Source organism: Schistocerca cancellata, chromosome 2 (assembly GCF_023864275.1).
Source record: "Schistocerca cancellata isolate TAMUIC-IGC-003103 chromosome 2, iqSchCanc2.1, whole genome shotgun sequence".
Lineage (NCBI taxonomy): Eukaryota > Metazoa > Arthropoda > Insecta > Orthoptera > Acrididae > Schistocerca > Schistocerca cancellata.
The window spans coordinates 1,110,927,621-1,110,951,327 of NC_064627.1; the positions used below are offsets into that span (position 1 = coordinate 1,110,927,621).

Below are 23,707 nucleotides of genomic sequence, written 5' to 3' on the forward strand. Positions count from 1 at the left end.
CGTGCTGTGAACACAAAGGCCATGTATTCGATCGCAGCAAGTGCCATTTAATTTTTCTCTCGTAAAAGACAGTGCTTCCTCCAGCGAGACACTGCCATGTAAATACCAAGTGACATGCACAACAAGCAATATGTCTGCACGTTTCGCGGCGTTGCGGCTAACGGCCATAGCACGCTGAGTGCAGCGGTTCTCGTCTGTTCATTGTAGTTAAGAACCGTTGGGCGTGGTTAGTACTTGGATGGGTGACCAGCTGGGAGCTCGACCTGCATTTGGCTTCTTTCATTTTGCCTTTTTACTTCGCTTTCGTTGCTGCTTAGCGTTAATGATGCTGTCCAGCACGCTGACGCCACTCTTGCCTCTCGGTACACTAAGGCGCGAATCTGTGGCCACAATAAAATGAAAGGTTCTGTCGTGTGTTTGTCGTTTTTTGGTCTCTCACAGTCGTTTCTCGCGCCTGCCCTCTACATATATGCCCGTTTCCAAGCGTCAGCTTTCGCGTCAGCCGAGCAAAGTCGAGACAAGTCGACACATGGAGACACACGATGCTGTGAAACGAAATCCGGCGACTAGCGCACTGGCTACACGGAGTGAGACGTGGGGCGAAGGAAAACTATTCGTAACGCGACAGTTCTCAGTTACGAGGATCGCGTTACGTTACGTGGAATATCCCTAGAAGAAAAATGTACGTGTCGTGCGGTGGCCGGGAATCGAACCCGGATCAACTGCTTGGGAAGCAACCATGCTGACCGTTACACCACCACCGCCTTGCGCTGTGCTTCACTCACGCCGCGATGTGTCGGCTACCCTCCTGCCACCAGAGGCCGAAGGCGAAGGCGCTGTAGGCGCTCAACGCCAGGGCGGAGGTGAGCACATCTGAACGCAGTGTGTAGGTGCTGCTAGGACGATGTTGCGTAACTAGAAGCAGAACTGACAGCCGTTGAAGAAACTGCCCTTTAATTTACAGCAGCGTGATAAAAGAAATATCTAATGTGACGTACTTACTGACGATCCAGAGACGATTGAGCATATGTGTGCCAGTCCAGAAGTAGAAAGCGCGTACGTATCATAGTGTTAAGTTGGTTAGTTTGATGCTCGCCTGGAGCATATCATTGGCTTCCCGTAAGGGTGAAATGCACAGCGTAGCCGTTGATAGGGAACGGCCTTTTCTTGTCATTCGTTGTTTTCTCTGCGCCAATGTAAAAATTGATAATTAGAGTTCTGCTCGTTCTACTAAAGACAGATGGCGACGGAAAACAACGGTGTAAGGCACCATATTTAAGCTGTGGTTCCCGAAAGTGAGGGTGGGGTGCAACCTCACATCTGACAACTCGTCTAAAATACTCTAAAAAACGTATTTCCTTCACACAAGAAAAAACAAGCAAATTTCGCAGTCAGGCTCTGGAGATGAAGCTAGAAACGACGGCAGCACGTTATTTGCGCTCGCACGTCAGATTGGCCGAGCGGTCTAAGGCGCCAGATTTAAGCTCTGGTTCCCGAAAGGGAGCGTGGGTTCGAACCCCACATCTGACAATGAATTTTAAATATTCCAAAACTGCCCATTTCCTTCGTGCGGGAAAGCAAGTAAATTACGCGCAAACAGGTTCGAGAGATATTATTAGAGATGGCAGTGATTACGGAGCTTGCCCTGCAAGTCTGATTGCCTGGCGGTCAGAAGGAATGGAAAGCTGTTAGGAGACATGGCTTTCAGCCAGGCGGCCCGGATTCGATTGCCGGTAGCCGAACATACTTTTGTTTGCTGAGTCTTGGCTATTCTCAGGGCGTTTACGTTTTCTTTGTGTTGTGCTTTTTGGGTCCAAGCGTCAAGAAAGCAAAAGTCAACGAAAGCAGATACGTGTATAAATGACTGGCAGGGCAGTAACGAAGGTGGATGAGCCGGTGGACCGGGTATTGGACTGCTGACGTGGCCCCATTGCACAGCTCATCAGCTCAGTAGGTTAGAGCGCCGTGCTGTGAACACAAAGGCCATGTATTCGATCGCAGCAAGTGCCATTTAATTTTTCTCTCGTAAAAGACAGTGCTTCCTCCAGCGAGACACTGCCATGTAAATACCAAGTGACATGCACAACAAGCAATATGTCTGCACGTTTCGCGGCGTTGCGGCTAACGGCCATAGCACGCTGAGTGCAGCGGTTCTCGTCTGTTCATTGTAGTTAAGAACCGTTGGGCGTGGTTAGTACTTGGATGGGTGACCAGCTGGGAGCTCGACCTGCATTTGGCTTCTTTCATTTTGCCTTTTTACTTCGCTTTCGTTGCTGCTTAGCGTTAATGATGCTGTCCAGCACGCTGACGCCACTCTTGCCTCTCGGTACACTAAGGCGCGAATCTGTGGCCACAATAAAATGAAAGGTTCTGTCGTGTGTTTGTCGTTTTTTGGTCTCTCACAGTCGTTTCTCGCGCCTGCCCTCTACATATATGCCCGTTTCCAAGCGTCAGCTTTCGCGTCAGCCGAGCAAAGTCGAGACAAGTCGACACATGGAGACACACGATGCTGTGAAACGAAATCCGGCGACTAGCGCACTGGCTACACGGAGTGAGACGTGGGGCGAAGGAAAACTATTCGTAACGCGACAGTTCTCAGTTACGAGGATCGCGTTACGTTACGTGGAATATCCCTAGAAGAAAAATGTACGTGTCGTGCGGTGGCCGGGAATCGAACCCGGATCAACTGCTTGGGAAGCAACCATGCTGACCGTTACACCACCACCGCCTTGCGCTGTGCTTCACTCACGCCGCGATGTGTCGGCTACCCTCCTGCCACCAGAGGCCGAAGGCGAAGGCGCTGTAGGCGCTCAACGCCAGGGCGGAGGTGAGCACATCTGAACGCAGTGTGTAGGTGCTGCTAGGACGATGTTGCGTAACTAGAAGCAGAACTGACAGCCGTTGAAGAAACTGCCCTTTAATTTACAGCAGCGTGATAAAAGAAATATCTAATGTGACGTACTTACTGACGATCCAGAGACGATTGAGCATATGTGTGCCAGTCCAGAAGTAGAAAGCGCGTACGTATCATAGTGTTAAGTTGGTTAGTTTGATGCTCGCCTGGAGCATATCATTGGCTTCCCGTAAGGGTGAAATGCACAGCGTAGCCGTTGATAGGGAACGGCCTTTTCTTGTCATTCGTTGTTTTCTCTGCGCCAATGTAAAAATTGATAATTAGAGTTCTGCTCGTTCTACTAAAGACAGATGGCGACGGAAAACAACGGTGTAAGGCACCATATTTAAGCTGTGGTTCCCGAAAGTGAGGGTGGGGTGCAACCTCACATCTGACAACTCGTCTAAAATACTCTAAAAAACGTATTTCCTTCACACAAGAAAAAACAAGCAAATTTCGCAGTCAGGCTCTGGAGATGAAGCTAGAAACGACGGCAGCACGTTATTTGCGCTCGCACGTCAGATTGGCCGAGCGGTCTAAGGCGCCAGATTTAAGCTCTGGTTCCCGAAAGGGAGCGTGGGTTCGAACCCCACATCTGACAATGAATTTTAAATATTCCAAAACTGCCCATTTCCTTCGTGCGGGAAAGCAAGTAAATTACGCGCAAACAGGTTCGAGAGATATTATTAGAGATGGCAGTGATTACGGAGCTTGCCCTGCAAGTCTGATTGCCTGGCGGTCAGAAGGAATGGAAAGCTGTTAGGAGACATGGCTTTCAGCCAGGCGGCCCGGATTCGATTGCCGGTAGCCGAACATACTTTTGTTTGCTGAGTCTTGGCTATTCTCAGGGCGTTTACGTTTTCTTTGTGTTGTGCTTTTTGGGTCCAAGCGTCAAGAAAGCAAAAGTCAACGAAAGCAGATACGTGTATAAATGACTGGCAGGGCAGTAACGAAGGTGGATGAGCCGGTGGACCGGGTATTGGACTGCTGACGTGGCCCCATTGCACAGCTCATCAGCTCAGTAGGTTAGAGCGCCGTGCTGTGAACACAAAGGCCATGTATTCGATCGCAGCAAGTGCCATTTAATTTTTCTCTCGTAAAAGACAGTGCTTCCTCCAGCGAGACACTGCCATGTAAATACCAAGTGACATGCACAACAAGCAATATGTCTGCACGTTTCGCGGCGTTGCGGCTAACGGCCATAGCACGCTGAGTGCAGCGGTTCTCGTCTGTTCATTGTAGTTAAGAACCGTTGGGCGTGGTTAGTACTTGGATGGGTGACCAGCTGGGAGCTCGACCTGCATTTGGCTTCTTTCATTTTGCCTTTTTACTTCGCTTTCGTTGCTGCTTAGCGTTAATGATGCTGTCCAGCACGCTGACGCCACTCTTGCCTCTCGGTACACTAAGGCGCGAATCTGTGGCCACAATAAAATGAAAGGTTCTGTCGTGTGTTTGTCGTTTTTTGGTCTCTCACAGTCGTTTCTCGCGCCTGCCCTCTACATATATGCCCGTTTCCAAGCGTCAGCTTTCGCGTCAGCCGAGCAAAGTCGAGACAAGTCGACACATGGAGACACACGATGCTGTGAAACGAAATCCGGCGACTAGCGCACTGGCTACACGGAGTGAGACGTGGGGCGAAGGAAAACTATTCGTAACGCGACAGTTCTCAGTTACGAGGATCGCGTTACGTTACGTGGAATATCCCTAGAAGAAAAATGTACGTGTCGTGCGGTGGCCGGGAATCGAACCCGGATCAACTGCTTGGGAAGCAACCATGCTGACCGTTACACCACCACCGCCTTGCGCTGTGCTTCACTCACGCCGCGATGTGTCGGCTACCCTCCTGCCACCAGAGGCCGAAGGCGAAGGCGCTGTAGGCGCTCAACGCCAGGGCGGAGGTGAGCACATCTGAACGCAGTGTGTAGGTGCTGCTAGGACGATGTTGCGTAACTAGAAGCAGAACTGACAGCCGTTGAAGAAACTGCCCTTTAATTTACAGCAGCGTGATAAAAGAAATATCTAATGTGACGTACTTACTGACGATCCAGAGACGATTGAGCATATGTGTGCCAGTCCAGAAGTAGAAAGCGCGTACGTATCATAGTGTTAAGTTGGTTAGTTTGATGCTCGCCTGGAGCATATCATTGGCTTCCCGTAAGGGTGAAATGCACAGCGTAGCCGTTGATAGGGAACGGCCTTTTCTTGTCATTCGTTGTTTTCTCTGCGCCAATGTAAAAATTGATAATTAGAGTTCTGCTCGTTCTACTAAAGACAGATGGCGACGGAAAACAACGGTGTAAGGCACCATATTTAAGCTGTGGTTCCCGAAAGTGAGGGTGGGGTGCAACCTCACATCTGACAACTCGTCTAAAATACTCTAAAAAACGTATTTCCTTCACACAAGAAAAAACAAGCAAATTTCGCAGTCAGGCTCTGGAGATGAAGCTAGAAACGACGGCAGCACGTTATTTGCGCTCGCACGTCAGATTGGCCGAGCGGTCTAAGGCGCCAGATTTAAGCTCTGGTTCCCGAAAGGGAGCGTGGGTTCGAACCCCACATCTGACAATGAATTTTAAATATTCCAAAACTGCCCATTTCCTTCGTGCGGGAAAGCAAGTAAATTACGCGCAAACAGGTTCGAGAGATATTATTAGAGATGGCAGTGATTACGGAGCTTGCCCTGCAAGTCTGATTGACTGGCGGTCAGAAGGAATGGAAAGCTGTTAGGAGACATGGCTTTCAGCCAGGCGGCCCGGATTCGATTCCCGGTAGCCGAACATACTTTTGTTTGCTGAGTCTTGGCTATTCTCAGGGCGTTTACGTTTTCTTTGTGTTGTGCTTTTTGGGTCCAAGCGTCAAGAAAGCAAAAGTCAACGAAAGCAGATACGTGTATAAATGACTGGCAGGGCAGTAACGAAGGTGGATGAGCCGGTGGACCGGGTATTGGACTGCTGACGTGGCCCCATTGCACAGCTCGTCAGCTCAGTAGGTTAGAGCGCCGTGCTGTGAACACAAAGGCCATGTATTCGATCGCAGCAAGTGCCATTTAATTTTTCTCTCGTAAAAGACAGTGCTTCCTCCAGCGAGACACTGCCATGTAAATACCAAGTGACATGCACAACAAGCAATATGTCTGCACGTTTCGCGGCGTTGCGGCTAACGGCCATAGCACGCTGAGTGCAGCGGTTCTCGTCTGTTCATTGTAGTTAAGAACCGTTGGGCGTGGTTAGTACTTGGATGGGTGACCAGCTGGGAGCTCGACCTGCATTTGGCTTCTTTCATTTTGCCTTTTTACTTCGCTTTCGTTGCTGCTTAGCGTTAATGATGCTGTCCAGCACGCTGACGCCACTCTTGCCTCTCGGTACACTAAGGCGCGAATCTGTGGCCACAATAAAATGAAAGGTTCTGTCGTGTGTTTGTCGTTTTTTGGTCTCTCACAGTCGTTTCTCGCGCCTGCCCTCTACATATATGCCCGTTTCAAAGCGTCAGCTTTCGCGTCAGCCGAGCAAAGTCGAGACAAGTCGACACATGGAGACACACGATGCTGTGAAACGAAATCCGGCGACTAGCGCACTGGCTACACGGAGTGAGACGTGGGGCGAAGGAAAACTATTCGTAACGCGACAGTTCTCAGTTACGAGGATCGCGTTACGTTACGTGGAATATCCCTAGAAGAAAAATGTACGTGTCGTGCGGTGGCCGGGAATCGAACCCGGATCAACTGCTTGGGAAGCAACCATGCTGACCGTTACACCACCACCGCCTTGCGCTGTGCTTCACTCACGCCGCGATGTGTCGGCTACCCTCCTGCCACCAGAGGCCGAAGGCGAAGGCGCTGTAGGCGCTCAACGCCAGGGCGGAGGTGAGCACATCTGAACGCAGTGTGTAGGTGCTGCTAGGACGATGTTGCGTAACTAGAAGCAGAACTGACAGCCGTTGAAGAAACTGCCCTTTAATTTACAGCAGCGTGATAAAAGAAATATCTAATGTGACGTACTTACTGACGATCCAGAGACGATTGAGCATATGTGTGCCAGTCCAGAAGTAGAAAGCGCGTACGTATCATAGTGTTAAGTTGGTTAGTTTGATGCTCGCCTGGAGCATATCATTGGCTTCCCGTAAGGGTGAAATGCACAGCGTAGCCGTTGATAGGGAACGGCCTTTTCTTGTCATTCGTTGTTTTCTCTGCGCCAATGTAAAAATTGATAATTAGAGTTCTGCTCGTTCTACTAAAGACAGATGGCGACGGAAAACAACGGTGTAAGGCACCATATTTAAGCTGTGGTTCCCGAAAGTGAGGGTGGGGTGCAACCTCACATCTGACAACTCGTCTAAAATACTCTAAAAAACGTATTTCCTTCACACAAGAAAAAACAAGCAAATTTCGCAGTCAGGCTCTGGAGATGAAGCTAGAAACGACGGCAGCACGTTATTTGCGCTCGCACGTCAGATTGGCCGAGCGGTCTAAGGCGCCAGATTTAAGCTCTGGTTCCCGAAAGGGAGCGTGGGTTCGAACCCCACATCTGACAATGAATTTTAAATATTCCAAAACTGCCCATTTCCTTCGTGCGGGAAAGCAAGTAAATTACGCGCAAACAGGTTCGAGAGATATTATTAGAGATGGCAGTGATTACGGAGCTTGCCCTGCAAGTCTGATTGCCTGGCGGTCAGAAGGAATGGAAAGCTGTTAGGAGACATGGCTTTCAGCCAGGCGGCCCGGATTCGATTGCCGGTAGCCGAACATACTTTTGTTTGCTGAGTCTTGGCTATTCTCAGGGCGTTTACGTTTTCTTTGTGTTGTGCTTTTTGGGTCCAAGCGTCAAGAAAGCAAAAGTCAACGAAAGCAGATACGTGTATAAATGACTGGCAGGGCAGTAACGAAGGTGGATGAGCCGGTGGACCGGGTATTGGACTGCTGACGTGGCCCCATTGCACAGCTCATCAGCTCAGTAGGTTAGAGCGCCGTGCTGTGAACACAAAGGCCATGTATTCGATCGCAGCAAGTGCCATTTAATTTTTCTCTCGTAAAAGACAGTGCTTCCTCCAGCGAGACACTGCCATGTAAATACCAAGTGACATGCACAACAAGCAATATGTCTGCACGTTTCGCGGCGTTGCGGCTAACGGCCATAGCACGCTGAGTGCAGCGGTTCTCGTCTGTTCATTGTAGTTAAGAACCGTTGGGCGTGGTTAGTACTTGGATGGGTGACCAGCTGGGAGCTCGACCTGCATTTGGCTTCTTTCATTTTGCCTTTTTACTTCGCTTTCGTTGCTGCTTAGCGTTAATGATGCTGTCCAGCACGCTGACGCCACTCTTGCCTCTCGGTACACTAAGGCGCGAATCTGTGGCCACAATAAAATGAAAGGTTCTGTCGTGTGTTTGTCGTTTTTTGGTCTCTCACAGTCGTTTCTCGCGCCTGCCCTCTACATATATGCCCGTTTCAAAGCGTCAGCTTTCGCGTCAGCCGAGCAAAGTCGAGACAAGTCGACACATGGAGACACACGATGCTGTGAAACGAAATCCGGCGACTAGCGCACTGGCTACACGGAGTGAGACGTGGGGCGAAGGAAAACTATTCGTAACGCGACAGTTCTCAGTTACGAGGATCGCGTTACGTTACGTGGAATATCCCTAGAAGAAAAATGTACGTGTCGTGCGGTGGCCGGGAATCGAACCCGGATCAACTGCTTGGGAAGCAACCATGCTGACCGTTACACCACCACCGCCTTGCGCTGTGCTTCACTCACGCCGCGATGTGTCGGCTACCCTCCTGCCACCAGAGGCCGAAGGCGAAGGCGCTGTAGGCGCTCAACGCCAGGGCGGAGGTGAGCACATCTGAACGCAGTGTGTAGGTGCTGCTAGGACGATGTTGCGTAACTAGAAGCAGAACTGACAGCCGTTGAAGAAACTGCCCTTTAATTTACAGCAGCGTGATAAAAGAAATATCTAATGTGACGTACTTACTGACGATCCAGAGACGATTGAGCATATGTGTGCCAGTCCAGAAGTAGAAAGCGCGTACGTATCATAGTGTTAAGTTGGTTAGTTTGATGCTCGCCTGGAGCATATCATTGGCTTCCCGTAAGGGTGAAATGCACAGCGTAGCCGTTGATAGGGAACGGCCTTTTCTTGTCATTCGTTGTTTTCTCTGCGCCAATGTAAAAATTGATAATTAGAGTTCTGCTCGTTCTACTAAAGACAGATGGCGACGGAAAACAACGGTGTAAGGCACCATATTTAAGCTGTGGTTCCCGAAAGTGAGGGTGGGGTGCAACCTCACATCTGACAACTCGTCTAAAATACTCTAAAAAACGTATTTCCTTCACACAAGAAAAAACAAGCAAATTTCGCAGTCAGGCTCTGGAGATGAAGCTAGAAACGACGGCAGCACGTTATTTGCGCTCGCACGTCAGATTGGCCGAGCGGTCTAAGGCGCCAGATTTAAGCTCTGGTTCCCGAAAGGGAGCGTGGGTTCGAACCCCACATCTGACAATGAATTTTAAATATTCCAAAACTGCCCATTTCCTTCGTGCGGGAAAGCAAGTAAATTACGCGCAAACAGGTTCGAGAGATATTATTAGAGATGGCAGTGATTACGGAGCTTGCCCTGCAAGTCTGATTGACTGGCGGTCAGAAGGAATGGAAAGCTGTTAGGAGACATGGCTTTCAGCCAGGCGGCCCGGATTCGATTCCCGGTAGCCGAACATACTTTTGTTTGCTGAGTCTTGGCTATTCTCAGGGCGTTTACGTTTTCTTTGTGTTGTGCTTTTTGGGTCCAAGCGTCAAGAAAGCAAAAGTCAACGAAAGCAGATACGTGTATAAATGACTGGCAGGGCAGTAACGAAGGTGGATGAGCCGGTGGACCGGGTATTGGACTGCTGACGTGGCCCCATTGCACAGCTCGTCAGCTCAGTAGGTTAGAGCGCCGTGCTGTGAACACAAAGGCCATGTATTCGATCGCAGCAAGTGCCATTTAATTTTTCTCTCGTAAAAGACAGTGCTTCCTCCAGCGAGACACTGCCATGTAAATACCAAGTGACATGCACAACAAGCAATATGTCTGCACGTTTCGCGGCGTTGCGGCTAACGGCCATAGCACGCTGAGTGCAGCGGTTCTCGTCTGTTCATTGTAGTTAAGAACCGTTGGGCGTGGTTAGTACTTGGATGGGTGACCAGCTGGGAGCTCGACCTGCATTTGGCTTCTTTCATTTTGCCTTTTTACTTCGCTTTCGTTGCTGCTTAGCGTTAATGATGCTGTCCAGCACGCTGACGCCACTCTTGCCTCTCGGTACACTAAGGCGCGAATCTGTGGCCACAATAAAATGAAAGGTTCTGTCGTGTGTTTGTCGTTTTTTGGTCTCTCACAGTCGTTTCTCGCGCCTGCCCTCTACATATATGCCCGTTTCAAAGCGTCAGCTTTCGCGTCAGCCGAGCAAAGTCGAGACAAGTCGACACATGGAGACACACGATGCTGTGAAACGAAATCCGGCGACTAGCGCACTGGCTACACGGAGTGAGACGTGGGGCGAAGGAAAACTATTCGTAACGCGACAGTTCTCAGTTACGAGGATCGCGTTACGTTACGTGGAATATCCCTAGAAGAAAAATGTACGTGTCGTGCGGTGGCCGGGAATCGAACCCGGATCAACTGCTTGGGAAGCAACCATGCTGACCGTTACACCACCACCGCCTTGCGCTGTGCTTCACTCACGCCGCGATGTGTCGGCTACCCTCCTGCCACCAGAGGCCGAAGGCGAAGGCGCTGTAGGCGCTCAACGCCAGGGCGGAGGTGAGCACATCTGAACGCAGTGTGTAGGTGCTGCTAGGACGATGTTGCGTAACTAGAAGCAGAACTGACAGCCGTTGAAGAAACTGCCCTTTAATTTACAGCAGCGTGATAAAAGAAATATCTAATGTGACGTACTTACTGACGATCCAGAGACGATTGAGCATATGTGTGCCAGTCCAGAAGTAGAAAGCGCGTACGTATCATAGTGTTAAGTTGGTTAGTTTGATGCTCGCCTGGAGCATATCATTGGCTTCCCGTAAGGGTGAAATGCACAGCGTAGCCGTTGATAGGGAACGGCCTTTTCTTGTCATTCGTTGTTTTCTCTGCGCCAATGTAAAAATTGATAATTAGAGTTCTGCTCGTTCTACTAAAGACAGATGGCGACGGAAAACAACGGTGTAAGGCACCATATTTAAGCTGTGGTTCCCGAAAGTGAGGGTGGGGTGCAACCTCACATCTGACAACTCGTCTAAAATACTCTAAAAAACGTATTTCCTTCACACAAGAAAAAACAAGCAAATTTCGCAGTCAGGCTCTGGAGATGAAGCTAGAAACGACGGCAGCACGTTGTTTGCGCTCGCACGTCAGATTGGCCGAGCGGTCTAAGGCGCCAGATTTAAGCTCTGGTTCCCGAAAGGGAGCGTGGGTTCGAACCCCACATCTGACAATGAATTTTAAATATTCCAAAACTGCCCATTTCCTTCGTGCGGGAAAGCAAGTAAATTACGCGCAAACAGGTTCGAGAGATATTATTAGAGATGGCAGTGATTACGGAGCTTGCCCTGCAAGTCTGATTGCCTGGCGGTCAGAAGGAATGGAAAGCTGTTAGGAGACATGGCTTTCAGCCAGGCGGCCCGGATTCGATTGCCGGTAGCCGAACATACTTTTGTTTGCTGAGTCTTGGCTATTCTCAGGGCGTTTACGTTTTCTTTGTGTTGTGCTTTTTGGGTCCAAGCGTCAAGAAAGCAAAAGTCAACGAAAGCAGATACGTGTATAAATGACTGGCAGGGCAGTAACGAAGGTGGATGAGCCGGTGGACCGGGTATTGGACTGCTGACGTGGCCCCATTGCACAGCTCATCAGCTCAGTAGGTTAGAGCGCCGTGCTGTGAACACAAAGGCCATGTATTCGATCGCAGCAAGTGCCATTTAATTTTTCTCTCGTAAAAGACAGTGCTTCCTCCAGCGAGACACTGCCATGTAAATACCAAGTGACATGCACAACAAGCAATATGTCTGCACGTTTCGCGGCGTTGCGGCTAACGGCCATAGCACGCTGAGTGCAGCGGTTCTCGTCTGTTCATTGTAGTTAAGAACCGTTGGGCGTGGTTAGTACTTGGATGGGTGACCAGCTGGGAGCTCGACCTGCATTTGGCTTCTTTCATTTTGCCTTTTTACTTCGCTTTCGTTGCTGCTTAGCGTTAATGATGCTGTCCAGCACGCTGACGCCACTCTTGCCTCTCGGTACACTAAGGCGCGAATCTGTGGCCACAATAAAATGAAAGGTTCTGTCGTGTGTTTGTCGTTTTTTGGTCTCTCACAGTCGTTTCTCGCGCCTGCCCTCTACATATATGCCCGTTTCAAAGCGTCAGCTTTCGCGTCAGCCGAGCAAAGTCGAGACAAGTCGACACATGGAGACACACGATGCTGTGAAACGAAATCCGGCGACTAGCGCACTGGCTACACGGAGTGAGACGTGGGGCGAAGGAAAACTATTCGTAACGCGACAGTTCTCAGTTACGAGGATCGCGTTACGTTACGTGGAATATCCCTAGAAGAAAAATGTACGTGTCGTGCGGTGGCCGGGAATCGAACCCGGATCAACTGCTTGGGAAGCAACCATGCTGACCGTTACACCACCACCGCCTTGCGCTGTGCTTCACTCACGCCGCGATGTGTCGGCTACCCTCCTGCCACCAGAGGCCGAAGGCGAAGGCGCTGTAGGCGCTCAACGCCAGGGCGGAGGTGAGCACATCTGAACGCAGTGTGTAGGTGCTGCTAGGACGATGTTGCGTAACTAGAAGCAGAACTGACAGCCGTTGAAGAAACTGCCCTTTAATTTACAGCAGCGTGATAAAAGAAATATCTAATGTGACGTACTTACTGACGATCCAGAGACGATTGAGCATATGTGTGCCAGTCCAGAAGTAGAAAGCGCGTACGTATCATAGTGTTAAGTTGGTTAGTTTGATGCTCGCCTGGAGCATATCATTGGCTTCCCGTAAGGGTGAAATGCACAGCGTAGCCGTTGATAGGGAACGGCCTTTTCTTGTCATTCGTTGTTTTCTCTGCGCCAATGTAAAAATTGATAATTAGAGTTCTGCTCGTTCTACTAAAGACAGATGGCGACGGAAAACAACGGTGTAAGGCACCATATTTAAGCTGTGGTTCCCGAAAGTGAGGGTGGGGTGCAACCTCACATCTGACAACTCGTCTAAAATACTCTAAAAAACGTATTTCCTTCACACAAGAAAAAACAAGCAAATTTCGCAGTCAGGCTCTGGAGATGAAGCTAGAAACGACGGCAGCACGTTATTTGCGCTCGCACGTCAGATTGGCCGAGCGGTCTAAGGCGCCAGATTTAAGCTCTGGTTCCCGAAAGGGAGCGTGGGTTCGAACCCCACATCTGACAATGAATTTTAAATATTCCAAAACTGCCCATTTCCTTCGTGCGGGAAAGCAAGTAAATTACGCGCAAACAGGTTCGAGAGATATTATTAGAGATGGCAGTGATTACGGAGCTTGCCCTGCAAGTCTGATTGCCTGGCGGTCAGAAGGAATGGAAAGCTGTTAGGAGACATGGCTTTCAGCCAGGCGGCCCGGATTCGATTCCCGGTAGCCGAACATACTTTTGTTTGCTGAGTCTTGGCTATTCTCAGGGCGTTTACGTTTTCTTTGTGTTGTGCTTTTTGGGTCCAAGCGTCAAGAAAGCAAAAGTCAACGAAAGCAGATACGTGTATAAATGACTGGCAGGGCAGTAACGAAGGTGGATGAGCCGGTGGACCGGGTATTGGACTGCTGACGTGGCCCCATTGCACAGCTCATCAGCTCAGTAGGTTAGAGCGCCGTGCTGTGAACACAAAGGCCATGTATTCGATCGCAGCAAGTGCCATTTAATTTTTCTCTCGTAAAAGACAGTGCTTCCTCCAGCGAGACACTGCCATGTAAATACCAAGTGACATGCACAACAAGCAATATGTCTGCACGTTTCGCGGCGTTGCGGCTAACGGCCATAGCACGCTGAGTGCAGCGGTTCTCGTCTGTTCATTGTAGTTAAGAACCGTTGGGCGTGGTTAGTACTTGGATGGGTGACCAGCTGGGAGCTCGACCTGCATTTGGCTTCTTTCATTTTGCCTTTTTACTTCGCTTTCGTTGCTGCTTAGCGTTAATGATGCTGTCCAGCACGCTGACGCCACTCTTGCCTCTCGGTACACTAAGGCGCGAATCTGTGGCCACAATAAAATGAAAGGTTCTGTCGTGTGTTTGTCGTTTTTTGGTCTCTCACAGTCGTTTCTCGCGCCTGCCCTCTACATATATGCCCGTTTCAAAGCGTCAGCTTTCGCGTCAGCCGAGCAAAGTCGAGACAAGTCGACACATGGAGACACACGATGCTGTGAAACGAAATCCGGCGACTAGCGCACTGGCTACACGGAGTGAGACGTGGGGCGAAGGAAAACTATTCGTAACGCGACAGTTCTCAGTTACGAGGATCGCGTTACGTTACGTGGAATATCCCTAGAAGAAAAATGTACGTGTCGTGCGGTGGCCGGGAATCGAACCCGGATCAACTGCTTGGGAAGCAACCATGCTGACCGTTACACCACCACCGCCTTGCGCTGTGCTTCACTCACGCCGCGATGTGTCGGCTACCCTCCTGCCACCAGAGGCCGAAGGCGAAGGCGCTGTAGGCGCTCAACGCCAGGGCGGAGGTGAGCACATCTGAACGCAGTGTGTAGGTGCTGCTAGGACGATGTTGCGTAACTAGAAGCAGAACTGACAGCCGTTGAAGAAACTGCCCTTTAATTTACAGCAGCGTGATAAAAGAAATATCTAATGTGACGTACTTACTGACGATCCAGAGACGATTGAGCATATGTGTGCCAGTCCAGAAGTAGAAAGCGCGTACGTATCATAGTGTTAAGTTGGTTAGTTTGATGCTCGCCTGGAGCATATCATTGGCTTCCCGTAAGGGTGAAATGCACAGCGTAGCCGTTGATAGGGAACGGCCTTTTCTTGTCATTCGTTGTTTTCTCTGCGCCAATGTAAAAATTGATAATTAGAGTTCTGCTCGTTCTACTAAAGACAGATGGCGACGGAAAACAACGGTGTAAGGCACCATATTTAAGCTGTGGTTCCCGAAAGTGAGGGTGGGGTGCAACCTCACATCTGACAACTCGTCTAAAATACTCTAAAAAACGTATTTCCTTCACACAAGAAAAAACAAGCAAATTTCGCAGTCAGGCTCTGGAGATGAAGCTAGAAACGACGGCAGCACGTTATTTGCGCTCGCACGTCAGATTGGCCGAGCGGTCTAAGGCGCCAGATTTAAGCTCTGGTTCCCGAAAGGGAGCGTGGGTTCGAACCCCACATCTGACAATGAATTTTAAATATTCCAAAACTGCCCATTTCCTTCGTGCGGGAAAGCAAGTAAATTACGCGCAAACAGGTTCGAGAGATATTATTAGAGATGGCAGTGATTACGGAGCTTGCCCTGCAAGTCTGATTGCCTGGCGGTCAGAAGGAATGGAAAGCTGTTAGGAGACATGGCTTTCAGCCAGGCGGCCCGGATTCGATTCCCGGTAGCCGAACATACTTTTGTTTGCTGAGTCTTGGCTATTCTCAGGGCGTTTACGTTTTCTTTGTGTTGTGCTTTTTGGGTCCAAGCGTCAAGAAAGCAAAAGTCAACGAAAGCAGATACGTGTATAAATGACTGGCAGGGCAGTAACGAAGGTGGATGAGCCGGTGGACCGGGTATTGGACTGCTGACGTGGCCCCATTGCACAGCTCGTCAGCTCAGTAGGTTAGAGCGCCGTGCTGTGAACACAAAGGCCATGTATTCGATCGCAGCAAGTGCCATTTAATTTTTCTCTCGTAAAAGACAGTGCTTCCTCCAGCGAGACACTGCCATGTAAATACCAAGTGACATGCACAACAAGCAATATGTCTGCACGTTTCGCGGCGTTGCGGCTAACGGCCATAGCACGCTGAGTGCAGCGGTTCTCGTCTGTTCATTGTAGTTAAGAACCGTTGGGCGTGGTTAGTACTTGGATGGGTGACCAGCTGGGAGCTCGACCTGCATTTGGCTTCTTTCATTTTGCCTTTTTACTTCGCTTTCGTTGCTGCTTAGCGTTAATGATGCTGTCCAGCACGCTGACGCCACTCTTGCCTCTCGGTACACTAAGGCGCGAATCTGTGGCCACAATAAAATGAAAGGTTCTGTCGTGTGTTTGTCGTTTTTTGGTCTCTCACAGTCGTTTCTCGCGCCTGCCCTCTACATATATGCCCGTTTCCAAGCGTCAGCTTTCGCGTCAGCCGAGCAAAGTCGAGACAAGTCGACACATGGAGACACACGATGCTGTGAAACGAAATCCGGCGACTAGCGCACTGGCTACACGGAGTGAGACGTGGGGCGAAGGAAAACTATTCGTAACGCGACAGTTCTCAGTTACGAGGATCGCGTTACGTTACGTGGAATATCCCTAGAAGAAAAATGTACGTGTCGTGCGGTGGCCGGGAATCGAACCCGGATCAACTGCTTGGGAAGCAACCATGCTGACCGTTACACCACCACCGCCTTGCGCTGTGCTTCACTCACGCCGCGATGTGTCGGCTACCCTCCTGCCACCAGAGGCCGAAGGCGAAGGCGCTGTAGGCGCTCAACGCCAGGGCGGAGGTGAGCACATCTGAACGCAGTGTGTAGGTGCTGCTAGGACGATGTTGCGTAACTAGAAGCAGAACTGACAGCCGTTGAAGAAACTGCCCTTTAATTTACAGCAGCGTGATAAAAGAAATATCTAATGTGACGTACTTACTGACGATCCAGAGACGATTGAGCATATGTGTGCCAGTCCAGAAGTAGAAAGCGCGTACGTATCATAGTGTTAAGTTGGTTAGTTTGATGCTCGCCTGGAGCATATCATTGGCTTCCCGTAAGGGTGAAATGCACAGCGTAGCCGTTGATAGGGAACGGCCTTTTCTTGTCATTCGTTGTTTTCTCTGCGCCAATGTAAAAATTGATAATTAGAGTTCTGCTCGTTCTACTAAAGACAGATGGCGACGGAAAACAACGGTGTAAGGCACCATATTTAAGCTGTGGTTCCCGAAAGTGAGGGTGGGGTGCAACCTCACATCTGACAACTCGTCTAAAATACTCTAAAAAACGTATTTCCTTCACACAAGAAAAAACAAGCAAATTTCGCAGTCAGGCTCTGGAGATGAAGCTAGAAACGACGGCAGCACGTTATTTGCGCTCGCACGTCAGATTGGCCGAGCGGTCTAAGGCGCCAGATTTAAGCTCTGGTTCCCGAAAGGGAGCGTGGGTTCGAACCCCACATCTGACAATGAATTTTAAATATTCCAAAACTGCCCATTTCCTTCGTGCGGGAAAGCAAGTAAATTACGCGCAAACAGGTTCGAGAGATATTATTAGAGATGGCAGTGATTACGGAGCTTGCCCTGCAAGTCTGATTGCCTGGCGGTCAGAAGGAATGGAAAGCTGTTAGGAGACATGGCTTTCAGCCAGGCGGCCCGGATTCGATTCCCGGTAGCCGAACATACTTTTGTTTGCTGAGTCTTGGCTATTCTCAGGGCGTTTACGTTTTCTTTGTGTTGTGCTTTTTGGGTCCAAGCGTCAAGAAAGCAAAAGTCAACGAAAGCAGATACGTGTATAAATGACTGGCAGGGCAGTAACGAAGGTGGATGAGCCGGTGGACCGGGTATTGGACTGCTGACGTGGCCCCATTGCACAGCTCGTCAGCTCAGTAGGTTAGAGCGCCGTGCTGTGAACACAAAGGCCATGTATTCGATCGCAGCAAGTGCCATTTAATTTTTCTCTCGTAAAAGACAGTGCTTCCTCCAGCGAGACACTGCCATGTAAATACCAAGTGACATGCACAACAAGCAATATGTCTGCACGTTTCGCGGCGTTGCGGCTAACGGCCATAGCACGCTGAGTGCAGCGGTTCTCGTCTGTTCATTGTAGTTAAGAACCGTTGGGCGTGGTTAGTACTTGGATGGGTGACCAGCTGGGAGCTCGACCTGCATTTGGCTTCTTTCATTTTGCCTTTTTACTTCGCTTTCGTTGCTGCTTAGCGTTAATGATGCTGTCCAGCACGCTGACGCCACTCTTGCCTCTCGGTACACTAAGGCGCGAATCTGTGGCCACAATAAAATGAAAGGTTCTGTCGTGTGTTTGTCGTTTTTTGGTCTCTCACAGTCGTTTCTCGCGCCTGCCCTCTACATATATGCCCGTTTCAAAGCGTCAGCTTTCGCGTCAGCCGAGCAAAGTCGAGACAAGTCGACACATGGAGACACACGATGCTGTGAAACGAAATCCGGCGACTAGCGCACTGGCTACACGGAGTGAGACGTGGGGCGAAGGAAAACTATTCGTAACGCGACAGTTCTCAGTTACGAGGATCGCGTTACGTTACGTGGAATATCCCTAGAAGAAAAATGTACGTGTCGTGCGGTGGCCGGGAATCGAACCCGGATCAACTGCTTGGGAAGCAACCATGCTGACCGTTACACCACCACCGCCTTGCGCTGTGCTTCACTCACGCCGCGATGTGTCGGCTACCCTCCTGCCACCAGAGGCCGAAGGCGAAGGCGCTGTAGGCGCTCAACGCCAGGGCGGAGGTGAGCACATCTGAACGCAGTGTGTAGGTGCTGCTAGGACGATGTTGCGTAACTAGAAGCAGAACTGACAGCCGTTGAAGAAACTGCCCTTTAATTTACAGCAGCGTGATAAAAGAAATATCTAATGTGACGTACTTACTGACGATCCAGAGACGATTGAGCATATGTGTGCCAGTCCAGAAGTAGAAAGCGCGTACGTATCATAGTGTTAAGTTGGTTAGTTTGATGCTCGCCTGGAGCATATCATTGGCTTCCCGTAAGGGTGAAATGCACAGCGTAGCCGTTGATAGGGAACGGCCTTTTCTTGTCATTCGTTGTTTTCTCTGCGCCAATGTAAAAATTGATAATTAGAGTTCTGCTCGTTCTACTAAAGACAGATGGCGACGGAAAACAACGGTGTAAGGCACCATATTTAAGCTGTGGTTCCCGAAAGTGAGGGTGGGGTGCAACCTCACATCTGACAACTCGTCTAAAATACTCTAAAAAACGTATTTCCTTCACACAAGAAAAAACAAGCAAATTTCGCAGTCAGGCTCTGGAGATGAAGCTAGAAACGACGGCAGCACGTTATTTGCGCTCGCACGTCAGATTGGCCGAGCGGTCTAAGGCGCCAGATTTAAGCTCTGGTTCCCGAAAGGGAGCGTGGGTTCGAACCCCACATCTGACAATGAATTTTAAATATTCCAAAACTGCCCATTTCCTTCGTGCGGGAAAGCAAGTAAATTACGCGCAAACAGGTTCGAGAGATATTATTAGAGATGGCAGTGATTACGGAGCTTGCCCTGCAAGTCTGATTGCCTGGCGGTCAGAAGGAATGGAAAGCTGTTAGGAGACATGGCTTTCAGCCAGGCGGCCCGGATTCGATTCCCGGTAGCCGAACATACTTTTGTTTGCTGAGTCTTGGCTATTCTCAGGGCGTTTACGTTTTCTTTGTGTTGTGCTTTTTGGGTCCAAGCGTCAAGAAAGCAAAAGTCAACGAAAGCAGATACGTGTATAAATGACTGGCAGGGCAGTAACGAAGGTGGATGAGCCGGTGGACCGGGTATTGGACTGCTGACGTGGCCCCATTGCACAGCTCGTCAGCTCAGTAGGTTAGAGCGCCGTGCTGTGAACACAAAGGCCATGTATTCGATCGCAGCAAGTGCCATTTAATTTTTCTCTCGTAAAAGACAGTGCTTCCTCCAGCGAGACACTGCCATGTAAATACCAAGTGACATGCACAACAAGCAATATGTCTGCACGTTTCGCGGCGTTGCGGCTAACGGCCATAGCACGCTGAGTGCAGCGGTTCTCGTCTGTTCATTGTAGTTAAGAACCGTTGGGCGTGGTTAGTACTTGGATGGGTGACCAGCTGGGAGCTCGACCTGCATTTGGCTTCTTTCATTTTGCCTTTTTACTTCGCTTTCGTTGCTGCTTAGCGTTAATGATGCTGTCCAGCACGCTGACGCCACTCTTGCCTCTCGGTACACTAAGGCGCGAATCTGTGGCCACAATAAAATGAAAGGTTCTGTCGTGTGTTTGTCGTTTTTTGGTCTCTCACAGTCGTTTCTCGCGCCTGCCCTCTACATATATGCCCGTTTCAAAGCGTCAGCTTTCGCGTCAGCCGAGCAAAGTCGAGACAAGTCGACACATGGAGACACACGATGCTGTGAAACGAAATCCGGCGACTAGCGCACTGGCTACACGGAGTGAGACGTGGGGCGAAGGAAAACTATTCGTAACGCGACAGTTCTCAGTTACGAGGATCGCGTTACGTTACGTGGAATATCCCTAGAAGAAAAATGTACGTGTCGTGCGGTGGCCGGGAATCGAACCCGGATCAACTGCTTGGGAAGCAACCATGCTGACCGTTACACCACCACCGCCTTGCGCTGTGCTTCACTCACGCCGCGATGTGTCGGCTACCCTCCTGCCACCAGAGGCCGAAGGCGAAGGCGCTGTAGGCGCTCAACGCCAGGGCGGAGGTGAGCACATCTGAACGCAGTGTGTAGGTGCTGCTAGGACGATGTTGCGTAACTAGAAGCAGAACTGACAGCCGTTGAAGAAACTGCCCTTTAATTTACAGCAGCGTGATAAAAGAAATATCTAATGTGACGTACTTACTGACGATCCAGAGACGATTGAGCATATGTGTGCCAGTCCAGAAGTAGAAAGCGCGTACGTATCATAGTGTTAAGTTGGTTAGTTTGATGCTCGCCTGGAGCATATCATTGGCTTCCCGTAAGGGTGAAATGCACAGCGTAGCCGTTGATAGGGAACGGCCTTTTCTTGTCATTCGTTGTTTTCTCTGCGCCAATGTAAAAATTGATAATTAGAGTTCTGCTCGTTCTACTAAAGACAGATGGCGACGGAAAACAACGGTGTAAGGCACCATATTTAAGCTGTGGTTCCCGAAAGTGAGGGTGGGGTGCAACCTCACATCTGACAACTCGTCTAAAATACTCTAAAAAACGTATTTCCTTCACACAAGAAAAAACAAGCAAATTTCGCAGTCAGGCTCTGGAGATGAAGCTAGAAACGACGGCAGCACGTTATTTGCGCTCGCACGTCAGATTGGCCGAGCGGTCTAAGGCGCCAGATTTAAGCTCTGGTTCCCGAAAGGGAGCGTGGGTTCGAACCCCACATCTGACAATGAATTTTAAATATTCCAAAACTGCCCATTTCCTTCGTGCGGGAAAGCAAGTAAATTACGCGCAAACAGGTTCGAGAGATATTATTAGAGATGGCAGTGATTACGGAGCTTGCCCTGCAAGTCTGATTGCCTGGCGGTCAGAAGGAATGGAAAGCTGTTAGGAGACATGGCTTTCAGCCAGGCGGCCCGGATTCGATTCCCGGTAGCCGAACATACTTTTGTTTGCTGAGTCTTGGCTATTCTCAGGGCGTTTACGTTTTCTTTGTGTTGTGCTTTTTGGGTCCAAGCGTCAAGAAAGCAAAAGTCAACGAAAGCAGATACGTGTATAAATGACTGGCAGGGCAGTAACGAAGGTGGATGAGCCGGTGGACCGGGTATTGGACTGCTGACGTGGCCCCATTGCACAGCTCGTCAGCTCAGTAGGTTAGAGCGCCGTGCTGTGAACACAAAGGCCATGTATTCGATCGCAGCAAGTGCCATTTAATTTTTCTCTCGTAAAAGACAGTGCTTCCTCCAGCGAGACACTGCCATGTAAATACCAAGTGACATGCACAACAAGCAATATGTCTGCACGTTTCGCGGCGTTGCGGCTAACGGCCATAGCACGCTGAGTGCAGCGGTTCTCGTCTGTTCATTGTAGTTAAGAACCGTTGGGCGTGGTTAGTACTTGGATGGGTGACCAGCTGGGAGCTCGACCTGCATTTGGCTTCTTTCATTTTGCCTTTTTACTTCGCTTTCGTTGCTGCTTAGCGTTAATGATGCTGTCCAGCACGCTGACGCCACTCTTGCCTCTCGGTACACTAAGGCGCGAATCTGTGGCCACAATAAAATGAAAGGTTCTGTCGTGTGTTTGTCGTTTTTTGGTCTCTCACAGTCGTTTCTCGCGCCTGCCCTCTACATATATGCCCGTTTCAAAGCGTCAGCTTTCGCGTCAGCCGAGCAAAGTCGAGACAAGTCGACACATGGAGACACACGATGCTGTGAAACGAAATCCGGCGACTAGCGCACTGGCTACACGGAGTGAGACGTGGGGCGAAGGAAAACTATTCGTAACGCGACAGTTCTCAGTTACGAGGATCGCGTTACGTTACGTGGAATATCCCTAGAAGAAAAATGTACGTGTCGTGCGGTGGCCGGGAATCGAACCCGGATCAACTGCTTGGGAAGCAACCATGCTGACCGTTACACCACCACCGCCTTGCGCCGTGCTTCACTCACGCCGCGATGTGTCGGCTACCCTCCTGCCACCAGAGGCCGAAGGCGAAGGCGCTGTAGGCGCTCAACGCCAGGGCGGAGGTGAGCACATCTGAACGCAGTGTGTAGGTGCTGCTAGGACGATGTTGCGTAACTAGAAGCAGAACTGACAGCCGTTGAAGAAACTGCCCTTTAATTTACAGCAGCGTGATAAAAGAAATATCTAATGTGACGTACTTACTGACGATCCAGAGACGATTGAGCATATGTGTGCCAGTCCAGAAGTAGAAAGCGCGTACGTATCATAGTGTTAAGTTGGTTAGTTTGATGCTCGCCTGGAGCATATCATTGGCTTCCCGTAAGGGTGAAATGCACAGCGTAGCCGTTGATAGGGAACGGCCTTTTCTTGTCATTCGTTGTTTTCTCTGCGCCAATGTAAAAATTGATAATTAGAGTTCTGCTCGTTCTACTAAAGACAGATGGCGACGGAAAACAACGGTGTAAGGCACCATATTTAAGCTGTGGTTCCCGAAAGTGAGGGTGGGGTGCAACCTCACATCTGACAACTCGTCTAAAATACTCTAAAAAACGTATTTCCTTCACACAAGAAAAAACAAGCAAATTTCGCAGTCAGGCTCTGGAGATGAAGCTAGAAACGACGGCAGCACGTTATTTGCGCTCGCACGTCAGATTGGCCGAGCGGTCTAAGGCGCCAGATTTAAGCTCTGGTTCCCGAAAGGGAGCGTGGGTTCGAACCCCACATCTGACAATGAATTTTAAATATTCCAAAACTGCCCATTTCCTTCGTGCGGGAAAGCAAGTAAATTACGCGCAAACAGGTTCGAGAGATATTATTAGAGATGGCAGTGATTACGGAGCTTGCCCTGCAAGTCTGATTGCCTGGCGGTCAGAAGGAATGGAAAGCTGTTAGGAGACATGGCTTTCAGCCAGGCGGCCCGGATTCGATTCCCGGTAGCCGAACATACTTTTGTTTGCTGAGTCTTGGCTATTCTCAGGGCGTTTACGTTTTCTTTGTGTTGTGCTTTTTGGGTCCAAGCGTCAAGAAAGCAAAAGTCAACGAAAGCAGATACGTGTATAAATGACTGGCAGGGCAGTAACGAAGGTGGATGAGCCGGTGGACCGGGTATTGGACTGCTGACGTGGCCCCATTGCACAGCTCGTCAGCTCAGTAGGTTAGAGCGCCGTGCTGTGAACACAAAGGCCATGTATTCGATCGCAGCAAGTGCCATTTAATTTTTCTCTCGTAAAAGACAGTGCTTCCTCCAGCGAGACACTGCCATGTAAATACCAAGTGACATGCACAACAAGCAATATGTCTGCA

At 49.8% G+C, this 23,707-nt stretch overlaps 24 non-coding genes across 24 annotated transcripts; 12 read left to right on the top strand and 12 right to left on the bottom strand.

Annotated features, from left to right (window-relative positions):
* Positions 1 to 692: 692 nt before the first annotated feature.
* Trnag-ccc (transfer RNA glycine (anticodon CCC)) lies at positions 693 to 764 on the bottom strand. The gene has a single exon. It is a non-coding gene; the product is annotated as a tRNA-Gly (tRNA).
* A 682-nt stretch (positions 765 to 1,446) lies between these two features.
* Trnal-uaa (transfer RNA leucine (anticodon UAA)) lies at positions 1,447 to 1,530 on the top strand. The gene has a single exon. It is a non-coding gene; the product is annotated as a tRNA-Leu (tRNA).
* A 1,126-nt stretch (positions 1,531 to 2,656) lies between these two features.
* Trnag-ccc (transfer RNA glycine (anticodon CCC)) lies at positions 2,657 to 2,728 on the bottom strand. Its single transcript has one exon. It is a non-coding gene; the product is annotated as a tRNA-Gly (tRNA).
* A 682-nt stretch (positions 2,729 to 3,410) lies between these two features.
* Trnal-uaa (transfer RNA leucine (anticodon UAA)) lies at positions 3,411 to 3,494 on the top strand. Its single transcript has one exon. It is a non-coding gene; the product is annotated as a tRNA-Leu (tRNA).
* Positions 3,495 to 4,620: 1,126 nt separating this feature from the next.
* Positions 4,621 to 4,692, bottom strand: Trnag-ccc (transfer RNA glycine (anticodon CCC)). Its single transcript has one exon. It is a non-coding gene; the product is annotated as a tRNA-Gly (tRNA).
* A 682-nt stretch (positions 4,693 to 5,374) lies between these two features.
* On the top strand, positions 5,375 to 5,458 carry Trnal-uaa (transfer RNA leucine (anticodon UAA)). Its single transcript has one exon. It is a non-coding gene; the product is annotated as a tRNA-Leu (tRNA).
* Positions 5,459 to 6,584: 1,126 nt separating this feature from the next.
* On the bottom strand, positions 6,585 to 6,656 carry Trnag-ccc (transfer RNA glycine (anticodon CCC)). The gene has a single exon. It is a non-coding gene; the product is annotated as a tRNA-Gly (tRNA).
* A 682-nt stretch (positions 6,657 to 7,338) lies between these two features.
* On the top strand, positions 7,339 to 7,422 carry Trnal-uaa (transfer RNA leucine (anticodon UAA)). Its single transcript has one exon. It is a non-coding gene; the product is annotated as a tRNA-Leu (tRNA).
* A 1,126-nt stretch (positions 7,423 to 8,548) lies between these two features.
* Trnag-ccc (transfer RNA glycine (anticodon CCC)) lies at positions 8,549 to 8,620 on the bottom strand. The gene has a single exon. It is a non-coding gene; the product is annotated as a tRNA-Gly (tRNA).
* Positions 8,621 to 9,302: 682 nt separating this feature from the next.
* On the top strand, positions 9,303 to 9,386 carry Trnal-uaa (transfer RNA leucine (anticodon UAA)). Its single transcript has one exon. It is a non-coding gene; the product is annotated as a tRNA-Leu (tRNA).
* Positions 9,387 to 10,512: 1,126 nt separating this feature from the next.
* Trnag-ccc (transfer RNA glycine (anticodon CCC)) lies at positions 10,513 to 10,584 on the bottom strand. The gene has a single exon. It is a non-coding gene; the product is annotated as a tRNA-Gly (tRNA).
* Positions 10,585 to 11,266: 682 nt separating this feature from the next.
* On the top strand, positions 11,267 to 11,350 carry Trnal-uaa (transfer RNA leucine (anticodon UAA)). The gene has a single exon. It is a non-coding gene; the product is annotated as a tRNA-Leu (tRNA).
* A 1,126-nt stretch (positions 11,351 to 12,476) lies between these two features.
* On the bottom strand, positions 12,477 to 12,548 carry Trnag-ccc (transfer RNA glycine (anticodon CCC)). The gene has a single exon. It is a non-coding gene; the product is annotated as a tRNA-Gly (tRNA).
* Positions 12,549 to 13,230: 682 nt separating this feature from the next.
* Trnal-uaa (transfer RNA leucine (anticodon UAA)) lies at positions 13,231 to 13,314 on the top strand. The gene has a single exon. It is a non-coding gene; the product is annotated as a tRNA-Leu (tRNA).
* A 1,126-nt stretch (positions 13,315 to 14,440) lies between these two features.
* Positions 14,441 to 14,512, bottom strand: Trnag-ccc (transfer RNA glycine (anticodon CCC)). The gene has a single exon. It is a non-coding gene; the product is annotated as a tRNA-Gly (tRNA).
* Positions 14,513 to 15,194: 682 nt separating this feature from the next.
* Trnal-uaa (transfer RNA leucine (anticodon UAA)) lies at positions 15,195 to 15,278 on the top strand. Its single transcript has one exon. It is a non-coding gene; the product is annotated as a tRNA-Leu (tRNA).
* Positions 15,279 to 16,404: 1,126 nt separating this feature from the next.
* Trnag-ccc (transfer RNA glycine (anticodon CCC)) lies at positions 16,405 to 16,476 on the bottom strand. The gene has a single exon. It is a non-coding gene; the product is annotated as a tRNA-Gly (tRNA).
* Positions 16,477 to 17,158: 682 nt separating this feature from the next.
* Trnal-uaa (transfer RNA leucine (anticodon UAA)) lies at positions 17,159 to 17,242 on the top strand. Its single transcript has one exon. It is a non-coding gene; the product is annotated as a tRNA-Leu (tRNA).
* Positions 17,243 to 18,368: 1,126 nt separating this feature from the next.
* On the bottom strand, positions 18,369 to 18,440 carry Trnag-ccc (transfer RNA glycine (anticodon CCC)). The gene has a single exon. It is a non-coding gene; the product is annotated as a tRNA-Gly (tRNA).
* A 682-nt stretch (positions 18,441 to 19,122) lies between these two features.
* On the top strand, positions 19,123 to 19,206 carry Trnal-uaa (transfer RNA leucine (anticodon UAA)). Its single transcript has one exon. It is a non-coding gene; the product is annotated as a tRNA-Leu (tRNA).
* Positions 19,207 to 20,332: 1,126 nt separating this feature from the next.
* Positions 20,333 to 20,404, bottom strand: Trnag-ccc (transfer RNA glycine (anticodon CCC)). The gene has a single exon. It is a non-coding gene; the product is annotated as a tRNA-Gly (tRNA).
* Positions 20,405 to 21,086: 682 nt separating this feature from the next.
* Positions 21,087 to 21,170, top strand: Trnal-uaa (transfer RNA leucine (anticodon UAA)). Its single transcript has one exon. It is a non-coding gene; the product is annotated as a tRNA-Leu (tRNA).
* A 1,126-nt stretch (positions 21,171 to 22,296) lies between these two features.
* Trnag-ccc (transfer RNA glycine (anticodon CCC)) lies at positions 22,297 to 22,368 on the bottom strand. Its single transcript has one exon. It is a non-coding gene; the product is annotated as a tRNA-Gly (tRNA).
* Positions 22,369 to 23,050: 682 nt separating this feature from the next.
* Positions 23,051 to 23,134, top strand: Trnal-uaa (transfer RNA leucine (anticodon UAA)). The gene has a single exon. It is a non-coding gene; the product is annotated as a tRNA-Leu (tRNA).
* Positions 23,135 to 23,707: the final 573 nt, after the last annotated feature.